General features: G+C 47.5%; 1 protein-coding gene across 14 annotated transcripts in view; it reads left to right on the top strand.

Annotated features, from left to right (window-relative positions):
* The window catches only part of PTPRK (protein tyrosine phosphatase receptor type K), a 1,613,435-nt gene that overhangs the window by 1,185,923 nt on the left and 407,259 nt on the right, over positions 1-20,253 (top strand). The gene's annotated exons all lie outside the window — the stretch shown is intronic.

Here is a 20,253-nt window from a genome sequence, read left to right as displayed (position 1 = left end):
AATACTAGATCAGCTAGAATACCAGGGGGTGATTGAAACTTGCACCTCACAAATGAACAATCCTTTGTTTCCGGTCTCCAAACCAGACAATTCGTACCGTCTAGTTTTGGATTACCGACACCTTAACACATGTTGCAAAACTTTTGCAGTGCAAAACTCACACAGTGCTGCACTAATGAATAACATAGTGCGCAAAAAATACAAAACAACCTTGGACATCTCCAACGGATTCTTTTGTCAAAACATAGCACCAGAGAGCAGATATTTAACTGCATTTTCAGTAAATGGCACTCAAAAACAATTCTGTAGGTTAGCCCAGGGGTACAAGAATAGCCCGGGGGTATTCTCAGCGAGAGTAACAGAATTACTACAACAATATGATGATGAAGCATTATCTTATGTCGATGACATTTACTTAACAGATGATGACTTGGAGACTCACTTGAAAAGAGTGAACACCATAATACTTGGTTTCGCTGCAGAGGGTTACAAATTCAACTTCAAAAAGTCCAGAATTGCCCATCTGACGGTCCTATTCTTAGGATATGAGTTATCAAGTGAAGGCAAAAGCCTGGCAGACAATTTCCTAGAGAAATGTGCCGTAATCCAAGCTCCTAAAACACTAAAAAACCTACAGTCAATTCTAGGCTTCCTAAATTTCGGAAGAACATATATTGCAAATTACGCAGAAAGGGTCAAACCCCTTTACGATCTAATTAAACCAGACTTTAAAAGATCCAGTTGGACTCAAGCACACACAGAAATTTTGAGATCCTTACAAACAGACATGCTAATTAAAACAAAATTAGAAACCCGTGATAATACACGCAACCTTGTGATCCGAGTCATCCCAGGGAAATGCGGATTCACATACCTAACCTCTAATGAGGGAGATAAGGTACCAATTGCATTCAAATCACATTTGTACACAAAAGCTGAACAGAGATTCAACAACAAAGGAAAAATTGTTCAAGCAGTTCAAACCGCGATAGCTAGAGAAAAAGACATAGCTGACGGTAGACATATCACAGTCAGAACAGCAGAATCAGCTTTTGAGGCATTAACAACACCGTGTAATTTACCAACAACAACATTTGATCCAGAATGGTTACAATGGGTAAATTCAATCACAACGGACAAAGTATATTACTTCTTTGATCCAGAACTAGAAGAATTAAAAAATCTAAAATATGAAAAAACGTATCCTCTGCCAATCGACATTCTGCCTCTACGACATTACGCCTGTGTAATCTATACAGACGGACATGCTCAACCCTCCGTTTGGGGAGAACATGCATACAATCCCACATGTGAGATTACAAAAGAAGTGTGGCACGGAGGTAAACTAAGACCTCTATTAACAAAATCACACTCAGTAGAAACTAATTCAGGACTACAAACTGAAATATTAGCTTTGAAAATGGCGCTAGATAATGCGGATCGCGAATTCCCGACACTTATAGTGTCAGATTCATATTTCTGCGTCAAAGCATATAACAAGGATTTGCAGACCTGGATTCAGAACGATTACAAAGATGACACAGATGCACCAATAAAGCAGAGATTGCTCTGGGAACAGGTAGCTCTTTTGAAAAAAGAACTACCAAAGACTCACGTGACACACTCACTGAGTCATCAGCGTGATGGCGTTCACGTTGTAGGGAATTCATTGGCTGAAACAGCCGCAGCGGCAGCCAGTAAACCGGCTCCCGTAGATCGAAAAAAGCGTACATTAAAATACATTGACGGCGAAACATTGCTGGCAGTAAAAACGTCATCAAAAGGCGACTGCTCGGCGTTACCGATCAACTATCCACTCAATTACACATACATCATAGATGCAAACTCCATTCCTTTTGCTCGAATCCCTGGAGTGGGGGATAGAGTGATTCCAAACATGGACAGGAGAAACTTGTTAATCGCAGACGCACACATGGGCGAGGGTCTCAGACACCTTAAATTAAAGGATTCTCTGGAAGAATTACAATCACGGTACTGGTGGCCAGGCATGAGCCTGCACTACACCATGTTTGTAAAAAACTGCCCAAACTGCAACAGAGATCGCAGTGGGGAGAGAAGCAGTTTAATACCTCGTCGTATCAAGGCAGATAACATCACCACTAAAAAGAATGGCTTGCGATTAACATATACAGGCTAGTTCCCACTTATAATGTAGATCCACAGCACTCGGCTGACGTCCGGACTGTTATACAAGATTTGCGAGTCTAATTGGCATATACGCTAAGAGCATGCTACGTTCGACCATTTTTTTTTTCCTTTTCTCAGGCAATCCAGCCTGGGGGGGGAAAGAATGGCCAAATGAGCACAGCCCAGCGGGAATCTTCTCACTTCCTTCCTGAGGGTATGGGATGGTGTAAAGAAAAAACCAAGACAGAAAGCAATCTATAATAGAAAGGATATTAGGTTCGGGAGCCGGGTGGGTCAAACATCTAATAAGTGTCCAACGTAGTCTTAATAACTTGCCAAGAAATTCTCTGAAGGGATTCAGTCCGTACGAATTATTATTCGGAACTAGGATGTTGATCTCTGACCTTGATAGTCAGACTTCAGTGGTAACAGAAAAAAGCTTTGATGTCAAAGACCGTTTGGCTATTTTGCAGGACTTAAACAAAACAAGAAAAGACCTGAGCAACATACAGTTGAAAGAACAGCCAACGACCACTGAAGAATCACCACCTGTCCCAGCAAGACCTGTCTGGATTCCAAAAGTCGGGGATCTAGTCAGGGAGAAGATCGCGGTAAAGAAGGAATTTGGGCCTTCTTACAGAAAAGCAGTTCCTGTATTGTCTGTCAACGGGACAAGATCAGTTGTACTACCGCCACTTGCTGGAAAAAAGGAGAACCGAGTTGTATCCATCGACCTGGTAAAACCACAACATGTGGCCGATAACAAACAGTAGGCCAAGTGGACTCCCAATAAGTAGCAGAACACCAAGGTTTGCTACCAGTACAGAGGTCCTATCAAAGAGGCTCATCACATTCGAAACGCCTACGGAAGAACAACAAGGACTATGCAACAATGCAATAGAACTTAGACCTCTGAAAACCCAAATAAAGACATTTAGCAGAGACACACCAATCTATACAGAAGTACCAAGTGAAAATGCGAGAAACAAAAATCCTGAACCAATTGGAACAATTGACAGAACTGCATCCGGTTACTTCATCAACTTCGATGATTCCTCTGAAGGCTTCAGCGAACAAAAGACACAGCCATCATCAAAATCCTTTAAAGACAAAGCTAAGGAACTTTTGAAACAACTGAAAGAAACATATCTAGTTTCTCCATGGATTGAATTTTGGGTGGGTTTTGGTGCATTTATCCTCATACTTTGGCTCATCATGGTATTTACCTTGGGACGCTTCATTGAGGGAAAATATGCTAAAATGGACACAGCAAGTCAGAACATCAACTTGGTCCTCAAACCACACACATCTTCACACGTCGAGAAAAGAGAACTTTCTTCAGAACTTTCTTCAGCCAACTTCACAGCAATTCCAATACCTGGTGGGGTAGCCTGGGACAACACTGACTATGAAATTTATGGTCCGGTCGAGATCCTGAAATATCCACACCAAATCAAGATCTCCTTGAGTGACTTTGCTAAACCAAACTCATTTGCTGATGATTGGGACTTTGAAAGTATAAACAATATGATGTCTGACTTAGTAATGTCTGCTAAATTTACAAAACATGATTATTTGCAGGGTTCTACAAATTATGACAGCATGTAATGCTATAACCATTATGGTAACCATTTCTTGCATAAATCTGCACAACCTAGAAATGTTTTAAATTTTAATCAATGGGAACATTGTGCTACACCTCCAAAAGGGAGCTCTAGAACCGTGTATGGCAAATATTCATATTTTTCAGGTTTTAACATAACTAATGCTGAAACATTTTATTACAAATTGTCAAACAAGACAGGGATGAAAACCATGATAACCAACACAAAATTGATATATTCAGATTCTTTCTTTGAAAAAATGAATACTTTTGGATTTGATTATTGGGACAAACATGTTGATTTGAAAAGTGTTTGGGGTACAAAAGAATGGCAAGTACAGGGTATAGAAGCTTTGTTTAGAGCCTGCATGATCCCAGAACAAATGATATTTTTAAATGACACTGTTCAACAAACCACCTGTCTTGGCTTAGCCAAAATCAAAGATTTAAATAACCTGTCTATTCCAAAGCCAATAATGTTTAGCAATAACTCTGAAACAGATGAAGAAATAGACATAAACCATATACTTAACCAAAACAGAACACATCCTGATTGGAAACAATGGTTGATCTGGCCCACAGATACAAATAACTGTCAAGATAGATTCCTGAATAAAACACAGGGTTTCAAAATGAACAGGCCAGACCCTAGATATCCCCAAAGACATCACCCAGGGATAATAACAACCTACAGTGTGGGCAAATTATGCCTTCAATGGCTACAAACTTCCACACTGCCTGAAATTAAGCAACACCTAACTTTACTTACTAATGGTGCTGACTTGCGTGATTTCATAATGGGACCACGCAAACAGCGTCAAAAGCGTTTCATAGCAGCCTCTGTATATGCAGCATACAATGAGACCTGGAAGGTTACTCAAATTGAGACAGCAGAGAGAATACGGGAAATTGACCGTATTAATTTGGAAAAATCACTTTCTGTAGTGGACAATGGGTTAATGACTCTGTCCTCCAGAATTTTTTCATTGGACAGCATTGTGTCTTCAGCAATCGATATATTATCGCAAGACTTACTGTTATTACAACATGGTCAGTCACAATTGCGTTCTATTGTACAGCTTGGCTGGACGTTACAAAATCTGCGTTCAGGCTATGTGCCTTGGCGTTTAATCAACACAACGTCACTATTTCAAATCTTTAACCTTACTGATAGACAGATCGGTATGGCGCAGAAGGGTGCTGATTATACAATCTTGAGCATTGAAAAACTAGAAAGATTACCGTTGACAATGTCAGAACGACCTGTCAGTGAATGGATAATCCACGGAATCATAAATATTCCAATCTCAACCTTCAGGTTTCAATACTGCCAAAAATATATACAGGCTGGCATGTACGAGAAATTGGGAAAGGGGTACCTTAAAACAACTTGGAACCTGCCCTATTCACATGCATGTGTCAGTAACAAAGGACAGAAAGTGTTTCTTAGTGGCAACAATTGTGCTATGTCACTAAGCGGCACGCTTCTGTGTAACGGTATTAGTTTGCACGGAGCCTGTGAAGGGAATTCATACAACCTTTCATGTCACCAGCAAGGCGCACCTGCAACTGAAATAGAACCATTCTTTCAAAGACTCTATAATGGGAGTTACATTCTTATTGTAGACCGCAGATGCTGTAGTCTTATGCCCGGGACTCCTTATCTCGTCACTACGACGGCGAAGGTCAAGTGCTGTGGACGTTCTTTGTTTCCCAGCTCCTTTCCAGACAGGGAGGCAAGGGCATGGCCCGGTCTGAAAATTACTTCTATTCGAATAGACACTTTAAGCAGAATGAAAACAGTGCTTCTTCAGACGCCTACAAGGCTCACGTCATCTAAAGAAACGTATGATCTACAAGTCGCAAGGACGACTGCAGAGATACATACATTATTATCAACTAATTCCCCCGTACATTTCGCGGAAATTCTGAGCGAAATCTTAAATATTTCTGATACCACTGGGGTCTCAAAGGTGTATTTAAGACAGTATTTTCGATGGCATTAACACCATTCAAAGCCATACTGGGTATTTTTCCAGACTTCGTCCATTCGATTTTTGGCGGACTTCCCCTGATCCTAGGACTAATTGCAGGAATCCTATTCCTAGTCCTTATTTTTCGTTATGGCAACCCATGTCACAGATCAAACTCTCGCGACAATGGAAGATACGATCCTAGCCATTGGATACCGGGACCGGATATCAAAAATCCTGGGACTATCCCGGCTTAGAGACCTAAACATGACTTGGTTTCTATCATTTCGACCAATGTGGCAAAGGTGTGTTTTACCTGTACTAAGGTGTCTGCTATGCGGAGAAGAATGCGTGTTAGACACCTGTCTGACGCTACAATCGGATGCGCCGGTGGATGCAGATACACTGTTGGTTCCTACCAAGGTTCACGCACTGTGCTGCCCTCAAAGGCTGCCAATTCTGATGACGGCATTCCTGGAATCTTCACCACTGCGATTGAAGAGTAGTGAAGTTCAAGATGAAAGCAGCATCGAACAGGTACGACCTTCTGTCAGCAATGCAAATCAGAATGTCAATGGAGACAATCATGCGCATGCTGTTGACAGTTTTTTCGAAAGCCTGAATGATATGATGTTCTCTCCGGAACAGAAATAGAGACTTTTGAGTAAACTCGCACACGGCGTTCCCTGAATTCGGCCTTCAACTTTAAAAATAAAGTCACATGAACAATTACAATCCAGTTCACGGACAGCAACTTTTTTCAGCAAGCCCCTAAAATATTTTTCTATATATTTTTTCCCGGGACACTGATTTTCTGCTTAAAGTAAGAGACTATTCCTAGAGAACTAAGATTTCTATTTTAGATACTTTATAGACTTTATAGACTTTAGCTGCCCGCTGGTATGTTCGCAATAGATTTTATGTGATGAAATGGTTTCGACTTTTTTTCTGTATAGCCACATTAAGAGCCATTTCATGTGTATTTCTCATATACCAACAAGCAATAATACATAACAATGCGTGTTTACTTTTGCATTTAATTCATAGCTTAAGTGCATACAATATATATGACTGCAATTTTTCAGTATATTTGAAAATTTCGAAATGCATTTATGTATTTTGGGGTGGTAAGGTATACACTATACTCTATAGTATGTTGTACTATGTTATACTATGCATAGATTAGTAGATATGACCATAGTTAGCGTGGAGTGGGTGTCGTGTATTTCTATAGGTTCTGATTCGATCCCCCTATTCCTGACCCTATTCTGGTTAAACTTACTAGCTAGTTAACTAACAGTCAGCCCATGAGGCAAGAAATCCCCCATGATGCAGATACCGTTATCTGACGCAGTCACACTACGGCACAGGAACGTGTTATCTGATTAGGTCATAACGCTTGAGATCTAATTAGACAAGCGACATTCCTCCAGCCCCTGATAAGGCATACGACGTTCTCATAATAAATCAAACCTATGACAACCTGGATAATCCGTGCGGCCATTGTTTTGATTTCACAGAGAACTTTAGTAAAGAATGTGCTAACGAGCAAGTCGTATGACATCTTTATTGACGTACCTATGTCCATCCTTACGTCAATCTCGGCACCTTTAAGGTATAAATATTGCCGACCTTGCCCTATGCAAACACGCGCGTGGTGACAAGACGGAGCAGCCATACTTGCCGAAGCCGAGAGCAGAAGCAGACCCCGCAGGCAGCAGCCCCGCCTTCCTGACGCGCTGAGAGACGCGCTGCTATCTCAAGCCGAGAGACCCAGCACCGGCGCTTCTGGGCAGCCCTCGCAGGCAGCCTGGAATATCGAGAGCAGAGAAAGAGATACCATTCCTCATTCATCCTAAATTCCAGGTACAGAACTGAATAACCCCTCCTAGAGAATTCTTTAGTTATTCACTTGGCAAAAACAAACTTAAACTAAACTGTAACTTTCTATTCCCGCCCACGCATTAGACTTAGGTCAGGTACACGGGGTAGGCGTATCTAGAAACACCAGTTGAGTACGTTTAGTCAAATGTATATGTGTATGTAAATATATTTTAATCATTTTAAACATCATATGGCTCAGAAACCATATCAATGTTTTTACAGTATTATTTTATACTATTGCTTCTAATGTATGCACTTTACTTAACTATAAGTATTGCAATAATATCGATCCATTTCTCTTGTACGAGAAAAGAGACTGATCAATAAATAACATCTTTTATTGAACACGCCCGTCTCTTCCTTTTCTCTACATTCTGATGAGACTAAGAATGCACGTACTGACTGAGTAAAATAATTGCCTTGTGCTCACACGACTCTCGAGATTGACTCTTGATTAGGGGAGAGCAAAGTTGTCATGTTCTATGGTTGTCAGAAACTAAATCCCTTCTTGTCTAATCAGGGGAGTTAATCCTTCCTTGAACATTCGAGAAAGTTTCTAGCGAACTCTGAGCTTAGCTGGCAAACCCAAAAATTAAGTCTAGTATCGACAGTAGTAGACCTAGTTAACGTCTGGCCTAGGCCTTTACTGCTGTAGGCACTATTCCAATGCGCAGAGCCTATTGGGAAAATAGGAGCTACACTACAATGTCACACATCTTTCCTAATAGTAAAAACACACCTATATCTATAATCATTAGCTTTCCACCCGTTACCAACTCATCGAGTATAAGCTTAATCACAAGTCAAAAAGTGCAATACTAGCAGTCTATTTAAGTGGAAGCACACAAACATGTGGCACTTAACCCTGTTCTCACGCCCCTCTCTCAGTAGTGCTCTGAAAACCTTTTTGTTGTCATTCGGATTGGCCATAGCCAGACATAAACTTTCATGTAGGTTACTGTAGCCTTTGGCATCTCATACTGCTCTCAAACACAAAACTGCAATCTAAAGTTTAATGCTAATGATGGAATGGGACACTGCTTGGACTGCAATACATTCCTCATTACTTTTTTCCCAGCTGCACTACTGCTAGAGAAAAGGATCATCATAAATTATCTAGTTATCCAGGACATTGTAACAACATTACAATGGCATGTGTGTGTGTCTGAAAGTTTAAGCTCAGACCGCTATACTGTTGCTGATTCAGGCAGTTGGATAAATAAAATAATCACAACTGTATGGAGAGGAAGGACTTTCTTCTGAGGAAAAATGCTACTTCTGCCAAATCAAAACATATACTCCAGGCTACTAATATGTGGGTGGAGCAAAATCCCCTCTCGGTAGTACTTCTGGAAGCTTTTTTTTTTTAAGGTTGATCATATTACGTCTGGTGGTAGCTGCACTGTCGAGCCAGGCCAGAAAAGCACATAAAGGAACGCACTAGTTAGCTGATGTTACTTCTGTTTATTGTGTAAAATATTAAATGGTCTTTTAAAGAATTAAGTGGGTAAGTAAATGAGCCTTCCTGTGTTTTTGTTTCACCTAGTATTGAGTTCTCACAATAGTTTGAATTGGTGAGTTGCCACTCTTGTGTCTTCAATTGGATAAATGGGTTGTGAGTCAGTCAGGTTACTGTTGTTTTTGTGTGTAGATGTGGCTTAGTATTTTTATACAGACCTGTCTCTAGCTAAGTTTGATCTTCTGTGCTTCCCCTCATGGATACATGCATCTTTTCTTTTCTTATTTAAAAACTCAGGCCAACACCCGTTACTTTCTGCAATGGATTTTTTGTGCTGCTCTGTATGAGTCACAATCCTCCTAAAGGATTTCTCGTTAAGGGACATAGGCTTGCTTATAGAGGGGATCTGCCATAGCTATAGAAACTACAATTTTCATCGATGCAAGGGATTGGATAGCATTTAGGCTGGGATCATCTGATTGTTTTAATCTTCTGTAGCCCTTCCCAAGGATTTCCATTATCAGCCCCAGGCCTCAGTTCTTCTGTTTGCATTGGAAGTTCTTCAGGCTGGCTTCTGAGAGTCTAAAATATTTGCAGTCCAATTGTCCAGTTAATGGGTCCTTCAGTTACCAGTAATAGGAGCAATGCAGGTAGTTGATACAATAGATCGGTTAACAGCAGTGACTAGTATATACATTCAGATATTTCTGTGTGGGTGTAGCTGGATGCTATGGGTATGGACACTTCCTACATAAGTTCTTTGCAGCCTACGTACTAATGTTTAGGGCCATGTTTCTTGTGAACATTTGGATTCATTAAAACATTTCTGATTTCTTTTTGGGATGAAGGAGAGGGTCGTTGGACCTGGGGCACCTACTGCCCACTCTTTTCAACTAACAGTCAAAATTGAGGTGCTGGTTGCTGTTCATCAAAAATGCATCAGGAACTCTAAGGGATAGAAATATGATTTGAAAAGGTTTTGGGTGGGGTGGGCCTCAGTCAGCATGGCAGATATTAAGACTTGGAGTGAAAGGGGAAAATCACTGTTTTCCCCATTCACTCTAAGTCTTAACCTGGAAAGGAGGCTATACTAAGTCTGACGAGGTATGATTTGAGTCAGAACTGTATAGGCTCACCCACACTCGCAATACTGAGATATTGTCTGCAGATGCTTAACCTTCTTTTAAGGCAGTTATGGTTGATTTATTTCTAGACATCTGGGTAGCAAAGACGTTGGAGCTCTCTGGCAGTGTAATCACTCATAAGAACATTCCAACTTGGCTTTGGTCTGCTGGTTGTTGCTCTTTCCCTCATAGCATATGCTGTGCTCACCGGTCTTGGTGTAGGTAGCAGCTTGGTGACTGCGTTCAGCATTATCTGTGAGATCAGGGCTGCGGTGTGAAGTGGGGCCATGCAATGTGCAGTGTCCCCAGGTCAAGGTGTAGACCGCGGTGTTGTCGTTGCTGTAGCATTGATAGACCCAAGGCTGGGATGTGAAGCTGTGTTATCCTCTGTGCTGTGTCCACTGGTTTTGGTCCAAGCAGAGCTTTCTGCTGAAGAGGCTGGAGTTGATGGTGCTGATATTGCTGGTCCAGGGCTGCCATGTGGGACGGGGCGATGCTTTGTGGACCTCTCGAGCGGTGGCCACATTGCAGGTAGCGTTGTCGATGTCTGCAAATTTGCGTCGTTGTGTGTGATACCAGGGTGTTAATGTAATGCGGGGTGCGGTGCCCACAGGTGCAAGCAGCATCTGGATGATGGCATCAGCTGGCGGTATCAGTGAGACCAAGATTGTGAAGCGGGGCAGTCCGGGCAGTGCTGGCAGCGTTGTTGTTGATGGCGTCATAGTTGTTTTTCATCTATTGCAGCACAAAACACACAGTTACCAGTGCTGTTGGCAGATGAACCTGAAGTCTTTGATGTTCCTGAGACTCCCAACAGGAGGCAAGCTCTGCTTCAATCCCTTGGAGAATCTCAGGAAACAAGTTACACGAATTTCAGTCAAGTCCTTTCACTGCTCAAGACAGAAGCAGCCACTTCAGGTCAATTTTTTTTGTTTGAATATGTTTATTGCATTTTGTCATTATTCAACAGTACACATATGCAGTGATAGCAAATAAAAGGCGCTGTTACTTGAGGTATGGAGTCCCAGGCTATGTGGACCATCTCACCCTCGTGGAGGTATGGCAGGAGAGAGCAAGCTAAACAAGTGCACAGTTAAACAGCATTACAAATTTGTATAGCACCAACTGTTGTGTGTTACATTCATGTTCAGTAGTGGCAGTGCCCAATGTTGGTGCAAATAACTTCTATATTGCAACTGCATATACTAGAATCATTCCCTATAGCGCTCAAATTATACCATGACCGGAGAAACAGAGCAGTTGTTCACATGGGCAATACAGTACACATTCAATTTGCATTGTTAAACCAATAAAAACTACTACTACTAACTATAAAGAACAATTCCAGATATATGGAAAACCATAAACCAGGTGGCGTCTAATCGTGTTCATGTGTGGAGCCGGTGATGCGGTGGGGAGCGAGATCCTAATGTGACACGTCGTCGGCAATACAGTAATCATTCGAACCTTCACGTGTGCAGTAGGGTGTAGGGGAAGCACCGCTGAGGGGAGGGGGGGGGGGGGGAGGGTGGAGGGTTAATGGAAGGAGGAGAAAAAAAGGAGGGGGGAGGGAGGGGGGGAGGTTGGGAGCGAGAAGAATGCTAGGGGTGTCATCAGAAAGGACGGAGTAAACGCTCACGTAATACCATTCTGTAGACACACCTGGTGGTAAGCCGCCAGGGTACCATCCCACTCTAGGGCAATAGGGTACATCCGGAGCCCCGCCGTCTCCTCCCGGTGCAGTGCTACACTCTCAGCTCTCACCCAATTATCCAGTGAGCGTCGCCACTGTACCGTTTGGGGGGGAGACTATGCTTCCACCGCTTAGTAATGAGACGTTTCGCCGTAATCAGTCCCAGGATCTCGCCTGGACTTTCGTCTGCTTCGTCCTTCTAAATAACCCCAACAGGCAAGCTTCCCAAGTATGTGGTAAGGCGCCCCCTGTCGCTTTCGCCAAGGCAGTGGACACCACAGTCCAATAAGGCTGCAGTAAAGTGCAGGACCAGAGGACATGTAGAAACTGTGCGTCCACAAGTCCGCATTTAGGACACTTTGTCGTGGTGAGTCCAAAGTAACGATTAATTTTGTCTGGGGACAGATACGCTTGGTGGATCACGTAGTACTGTATGATCTTAAAGCGTGCATTACGTGGCACATGTAGAGCTCCGGCTAGTACCCTCGCCCACTCCTTGTCAGACCAGTCCCGTCCTCTATCAGCCGTCCATTTGTCTCGCAAGCGCTGAGGGGAGAATTGTGTGTGTGTGTGCAGCGCTTGGGCAATCCAATGTATGAGGTGAGAGCCGTGTCCCATCACATGTAAGTATTGAATAAGTAGGTGCGTTGGCGGTTCCTCCGCTAGCGGTCCCCAGGCTCTCGTCAGTGTGTGCATCAGTTTCGCATGCGTCAGGAATTGCCCTGCCGGCAACCCAGTGTTATCTGCAAGTGTCTCGAAAGGGAGTAGCGCGCCCTCCTCGTACAGGTCACCCAAACTTTCTAAGTCCGCCGCTCCCCAACTTTCCAGTAGTGGCGCCGTGAGTATCCCGGATCCCCAGGGCGTACCCAGTAGCGGCAGGTTAGGTGCGTACGGTTTCACCGCTGCAGTGAGTTTCAGGCTTCTCAAGAAGCACTTTCTCGCCACCTCCAGGTGGAGCTGGTTCTGTACATGGGACTTAGTCAAAGGATGAAACAACGCATGAACCTGCGGGACCGACATGATCGCCTCTGTCGTGGCCGTGTCACTCAAATTGCGCCCACTCAGCCAGTAAGCCACCCATTGCAGCTGTGCAGCTAAGTAGTACAACTCGTGGTTGGGGACCGACAGCCCACCACTATCAGTCGCAGCATGGAGGGTTTTCAGAGCCACTCTGGGTCGGCCTTTGTTCCAAATCAGTCGCCGATGCATAGTTTCGAGCTCGCGAAAGGTGCGAACCGGGACATACACTGGCAGGTTTGCATAAAAATAAAGTAGCCTAGGCAAAATGATCGCTTTTGCCAAAGCTATACGGCTAGGGACATTCAGCGGGAGAGTGTTCCAGAAGGAAACTTGCGCTGTAAGCGAAGAAATCGCTCTGGTGAGGTTGCCTTCCAGTAGGTCCGTGGGGTCGCGGTACACATGGACTCCCAGGTATCGGAACACTGTTGGGTACCAGAGGAGCCGCTCGCCCATTACCGTGACGTCGCATTCAGGGATGTCTGCCGCAAATGAGTACACCCCTGACTTGGCCCAATTGACACGCAACCCCGACATTTCGCCAAAGCTACTGAAAATGTCCGTGAGTGCGCGGGGAAAGCAGGTCAGAACCCTAACATAGAGCAATAGGTCGTCGGCATAGAGCGACACCGAATGCATCCCATCCATCAACGGGATCCCCCAATTCTCGCCAGAGGCACGTAATTGCGCCGCCAGTGGCTCCATCATGAGCGCAAAAATCAGGGGGGAGAGGGGACATCCCTGTCTCGTGCCCCTTCGGACGCGAATCGGATCAAAGAAAAGTTTGTTCGTTCGAACCCGCACCACGGGTTCAGAATAGAGGAGTTCCACCATGCGGAGATAGGCCTCACCCAGCCCAAATTTCTCCAGCGCTAGGTAGGGCCACTCCACCGAGTCGAACGCCTTTTCAAGGTCGAGAACCACGCAGCCCGAGTGGGGCCACCGGGTCACTGCCAGGCTCTGCACCCTGAACAACCGTCTAATGTTGTATGACGTGTTGCGGGTAGGGACAAATCCGTTTTGGTCGGCGTGCACTAGTGCAGGGACCAGAGGCGCTAATCTTTGGGCCAACGCAGACGCCAGGATCTTGTAGTATGAGTTAAGGAGGGCAAGTAGGACCCCACATTCAGTGCATCCTTACCAGGTTTCAAGAGTGAGATCACATTGGCCTCATGTAGGGACGAAGGAAGCGCTGCATCTCGTATCGCTGCCGCGTAGACTCGCAGCAACTCGGGGATGAGAATAGTGGAATACGCCTTATAAAACTCTGCCGGCAGACCATCGGGTCCGTGGGACTTGCCGTTCGAGAGAGAGTATATCACAGCTCGGAGTTCTTCTGCAGTGAACGGCGCACTCAGTTCCTCACATTGCGCATTGGTGATCGTCGGCAACGGGAGGCCCGATAAGTACTCAGTAATCTCTGCTGCAGTAGCTCGTAGGCGGGTGCAGTACAAGGTCCTGTAGTGGCTCGCAAATGCCTCATGGATGGCCCTCTGGGTGTAAACCACTGCACCCTGCGCATTGCTGATCGACATTACTGGCATCGTTTGGGTGTCCCTCCGGACCAGCCAAGTCAAGAGTTTGCCAGCCTTATCTCCAGCATTATGCATGCGCGCGGAGTGTGCTGCATAATTCAAGTTCTTCAGTCTGTCAAGGAGCCGCGCGTGTTTTCCGCGATTATCTAGTAAGGTCGAGTCGTCTCCCTCCACTGCCTCCCGTTCGCCCGATAGTAGTGTCGTCTCTAGTTGTCAGTTCCCTGTCCACCTGGCGTCTCAATCCCGCCTGTGCTCCCAAACAATGACCTCTCACGACCACTTTGAATGCATCCCATTCAACCTGCGGTGTAGAGGCAGTATCAGTGTTGTCTTCAAAGTACTGCAGGACACGGTTCGAGAGTAGTTCCCGAAAGGGGGCGTCCAGCAAGACATCGGGCTGGAGGCGCCACGTGGGTACCGGCGGGTGCGGGCGCACCCAGGCAAAGTCAAGTGTGTGCGGATTGTGGTCCGAATGAGTGCGGCCCAGGTACTGGGAGTCAGTGACTAAGGGTAGGAGATCGCTGGTCAGCATGAACCTATCGAGTCTGACAGGCAGTGCGTGAGCGCCCGAATAGTACGAGTAAGTCTGCGTGGTAGGGTTGCGGCTGCGCCAAGCGTTAGTAAGATCCCCTTGTGTTGCCCAGTCAGCAAACGCGCGCGACGTACCGTGCACCGTCGCATTTGCCAAAGGAGGGGTGGACCTATCTAACACAACATCAAGGACACAATTATAGTCGCCACCTAGCAGAAGCGGTGTCCCCGGCCATGCTGCAAGTGTCGTTGACAGGTGTGTGAGGAATCGTCCATGATCGACATTGGGAGCGTAAATAGATGCTATTGCTATGTGTTGGCCGTCTAGGTTGCCCTGAAGTAGCACATATCTGCCTTCCATATCTATGGTGCTATGTGTCATGGCGAAAGGGACCCCCGGGCGAATCCAAATGAGAGCCCCACACGCGAAAGCCGAGTAGCCTGTAGCATATATCTGCCCCCTCCAGCGGCGACGCAGTGTGTGTGTCTCGGGTTCCGTCAGGTGCGTCTCCTGCAACAGCGCTATCTGTACCTGGTGTCGCTTGAGGTACGAGTACACCTGATGGCGACGTGAGGGGGTATGCATACCGCGGACATTCCAAGTGCAAAATTTAACCACTGCCATTGTAACGGTTCACCTCTACCACCCAGTGCCCCCACCCACTCACTGCACCACAAATTACATCCCGCCAGTTCAGAGCGTCACAAAATGTCTCGCATGTCGTCCATTGGTTCGCATCTGCACTCCTATACACATTAGGGGGGGAAGGGTAATTCGCACCAGTCCTGTAACCATAAAACACATAATAACAATGCCAAAAGGTCGACTGCAAAACATGCAGTCGTCCAAACGCTCCAATGAGCACTAACTGTTCGTAAGTTCAAATAACAGAAGGGGGGTTCACTAAGCACGTATTTGAAATGTACTTGTGATACATGCAGTAATGACATGGGCACTCCTATGCCACAGGCGTCCAAAGTCGCACAGCCCAATGTCAGTAGAGGCACACTGTTCCAGGCGCTATCAAGGCGGCAGCGGTCCCGCAGCCGCTACAGTCAGTTCACGTGCGAGGACTTACCAGCGGGGGGGGGTAGCACACCTGTATCCCCCTCCGAGGCCCACCAGGGTCAGGGCCCCCTGTAGTAGTATGCCACCAGCCTGCTCAGCATTCAGGGCTTGTGTGTCCGAGCTCGGGCTTCTTTCCGGTGCCCGTCGGGCCTACGCAGCCGTCTCCCCGAGGCACAAAAAAAGGGGGTAGGAGCACCAGGGTCGCAGGGAGGCGCCGTATCCCCCTACGCAACAGCCAGTGAGTCCGCAACAGTGCTAATGAAGCAAATCAGCTATCTGTGGTGTGACATCAGGGAGTTCAACCGATACCTGCGAGTCCGGCAGGCCATACATAAATTCATCATCACTCCCCACGGCGCGAGGACTGGCACCCGCGGCTGGGGCATCCGGTTGCGTTCCACTGATTTCTGCCACTCTGCGGATAGCCTCTCGTTGCTCCTCAATGCGGTGTTCAGGGGTAGGGCCAATGTTCGCCTCTGGGTGCACCGAGCACGCCGTTGAGTGTCTTCTGCGCCGGCGAGCACCTCCTCCACGACGGGATCTCGGGGGTGGGCCACCCGGGTCAGGGACGATTCCCGAGTCAAGCCAGGTCTCGGCAGCCTCCGGGGTGTTGAAGAAGTATGTTCTGTCCTGTGCCACAACCCGTAGGCGGGCAGGGAATAGTAGTGAGTATTTAAGTGCCATGCGGCGGAGTCGCTGCTTGACGTCTAGGAAGGAATGCCGCTGCCGCTGTACCTGGATTGTATAGTCCGGGAAGAACATAATCGTGGCATTGTCCACTCTGACCTCCTCCAGCTTTCTGACTTCCCGCAGAACAGTGTCCCGATCTCGATAGTTCAGCTCTCGAATGAGCATGGGCCGAAGGTTGGAGCCTTCAGGGGGGGGTTTGGACGGCACGCGATGAGCTCGCTCTACCACAAAGTGCTGCGAGAGGGTACCTTCCGGGAGAATGCCCCTGATCCACCGCTCCACATGTTCTGATGCCTCCCGGGGCTCCCACCGTTCCGGCAGACCCACAATGCGGATGTTGTTCCGCCTCGCCCGTCCTTCCGCATCTTCCGCACGATCCTCCAGGAAGTCCACCCTGTTAAGAAGACTCATGTTTATCGATCTGGGTTATTTTGGGGGTCAGGTCCGTCACTGTGGTCTCCAGCGTCGTCGTCCTCTCAGATAGTTTTTTGTGATCCGCTCGGAGATGTGTCATGTCTATAGCCACGCTATCAATTTTAGACTCTAAAGAGGCGCGGGTCAGCTGCATTGATTCCTCGAGTCTTTCCATGGCCACTAGCATCGTGTCCAGCTTGGAGGCAGTGTGATCTATCTCCGTCTGCTTCGCCATTTTACCCTTCACCTGCGCGTTGCCTGTTACAGCTCTCGTTTTAGGTCCCCCCGACATGAGCAGTTGCGACGTGGCCGGTCAGAGGAATAGCGCAAAGGGTCCCGCTGTGGCACAAGTAAGGCAGGGCCCGTAGGGAGGGGGATGGTTAGTGCAGGTCCAAGCAGGCCTGGTAGGTCTTTACAGCTCCCTCACGGGCCTCATGGAACCCGCTGCCAGTCCCAAGCGGTTCGATGTGAAGGTGGGACGCTCCGCGCGTGAGCCAGCACCGTCGCCAGGGCAAGATGTGGCCAGGTCCCGCTGTTATCTCCGCGTGTCAAAGCAACGGGGGGGAAGAAGCGCTGCACGCACTGTGTAGGGTTCAAGCGCTTTGACAGTCCAGGGTTAGTGGCGCATTCAGGGGTACCCCCGCAGCAGGGCAAGCCTTCCGGCGTCGTCAGGGCAGCACTTATTCTCAACCCCCTCCACAGTGGCGGTCTCACCAACGCCCCGGCAGGGCGTTAAAGGGGGGGAGGGGGGAGCGCCGCGATGTTTCGATGCACTGGTCCTCCCACTACGCTCCAGTCTGCCGCACGCTGCTCCGGGGCACCTCCGTGGCACCAATGTTCTCAACTCACCACCTCCGCTCTCGTCGTCACGCAGGACCACCGGTCGGCGTTGCGCTGGTCTCGGCTGTCCCCAGCGTCCCACAGTGCCACCAGGCCTAACGTGCAGGGCGCGCTTGCTGTCTCAGGCAGTCTCCCCTCGCAGTGTTGGCAGCCCCAGGTACTTGGTCCTCCGCCTTGGCGCCGGCAGGTTAGTGGGGGGGGGGGGCTGTGCGGGTATGCCCCGCCTTGCTTCCCACCTCTCCTGAAGCAAGCGACCACGGCCCTCAGTTCCAGGCCTGTGCTGTAGGCCTCATCCCCGGACTCGGGTGAGGTCAATGGGCCGGCGCTGGGTGCCCCGTCAGAGAGTCCACAGATGGATCCCCGGGACGGCCTGTACCCGGGCGGCGGAGAAGGCACTCCAAGTACTCCCAGGTAGGCTGCGGGACGTACCACTCGGCTGCCGCGGCGGGGGGGGGCACCTCCACTCCGACCCGGGCACCCAGATTCCACCGCTACGCAGGTCAGCAGGGGCCGGATTTGCTCCGCTACTCCGATCGCTGGGTCGGTCCCTCTAAGGATGGTGGCGGGTGGTTCCGACAGCGCCCAGATGCCGTCAGGGGGTGCAGGTAGCTGTCCGTTCCGTTGGGCCCAGAAGGCCTGCTGGATCCCCGGCCTCGCCTAATTTCTCGCTCCGGTCCGCAAGGGGCTCCGACCGGGCAGGGAGCGTTCGCTGCCACCGGAGCGGTCTGGAGTGAATCAGCTCTCTCAAACTCCGGCAATCAGCAGTAGAGTGCACAGTGGCCACCCGATGGTAGTTTCAGAGTGCTGCGGGCAATAATAGGCGGAGAAATGGCCTGTGGCAGGGGAGTCTCTCACGAAGCTCTACCCAGGCACGTCTGCCGCCATTGCGTGCTTAGCCACGCCCCCAGCCACTTCAGGTCAATACAGCAGGGCACACAGCAAAGTGGTAATTCCTGCTGACAGCTTCTCCAGCTCTTCTTCTTGGCAGGTTCTTTATTCTAAAAGAGTTCTAATGTTATGGGGTCAGGGCCCCAATACGTATACCAGTTCCGGTCTTTGTAGTTGGCAAACTTGAAAGAAAAGCCCTTCTTGTCCACAAGATCCAGTTCAATGGTTTATGCTTTGCAGGTGGATTATCTCGTATCCCTGACACTCTCCAGGAGGTGGAAACTTCTCTGTGCAGGACAGGCCCAGCCCTGTTCAGGAACCAGTGACGATTCCTCCCACCACTTTAGCTCAGGAAGACCCATCGAGGTATGCAGGGCACATCTCAGCTCCCTTTGTGTGAATCTCTGGAGTGAATGCACAAACAGCCCCTGTCAGTCTAAACCAGACGTGGATTTCACAGGCAGGCACAGAATGATTAAGCAAGAAAATGGCCTCTTTCTTAAAGTGGCATTTTCAACCACGCGCTTTAAAAACATCTTTACTAAAAGGTATATTTTTTAAGTTGTTTAGACATCTCAAACTTCAACTATCAATCTTCTGATGGGAATCTGCACGGAAAAGGTGTTTCCAGCCAGATCCCATGTTAACCTGTGGAAGAGGTAGCCTTGCAATAGTGTGAAAACAAAATGCACAGTATTTCACTATCAGGACATGTAAAGCAACACTACATCTCCTACCTTTTAAGTACTCTGCAACCTGCCCATGGGGCTGCATTGGGCCTACCTTGGGGGTGACCTACATGTGATAAAAGAGAAGGTTTGGGTGTGGCAAGTGGGTGCCCTTGCCTTGTCGACATAGCAATTTAAAACTGCATGCGCAAATGCTGCAGCGGCAGGTCTGAGATACATTTGAAAGGCTACTTGTGTGGGTGGCACAATCAGTGCTGCAGGCCAACTAGTAGCATTTGCTTTACAGGCCCTGGGCACACTTGTGCCCAATACAAGGGACTTACTAGTGAATCAAATAAGCCAATCATGGAAAAACCAATTAATAACAGAATTTACAGAGGGAGCACTTGCACTTTAGCATTGGTCAGCAGTGGTAAAGTGTGCAGAGACAACAAACCAGCAAAAACGAAGTCCAGCACCATAAAAAAACAGGAGGTCTGAAAGAAAAAAGACAGGGGAAACACTCCAAAAGATGCCAGGTTTAACACTTAAGTGGTGTCTATTTTTCTCATGCTTGAAATTGGCAGTTTCGCGGTATCAGTATCTCAGTGGGAAATGGGTAATCTGATAAATCTGATGGGGCTGCTAAATTCTGTTACTGACCCCCATCGGAATTAAAAGACCAATCATAATGTATTTTTCAATGGTTTATGCTTT

Source organism: Lissotriton helveticus, chromosome 6 (assembly GCF_964261635.1).
Source record: "Lissotriton helveticus chromosome 6, aLisHel1.1, whole genome shotgun sequence".
Classification (NCBI taxonomy): Eukaryota; Metazoa; Chordata; class Amphibia; order Caudata; family Salamandridae; genus Lissotriton; species Lissotriton helveticus.
The sequence above is the reverse complement of the archived record's forward strand: the minus strand, read 5'-3'. Positions and strand labels throughout refer to the sequence as shown.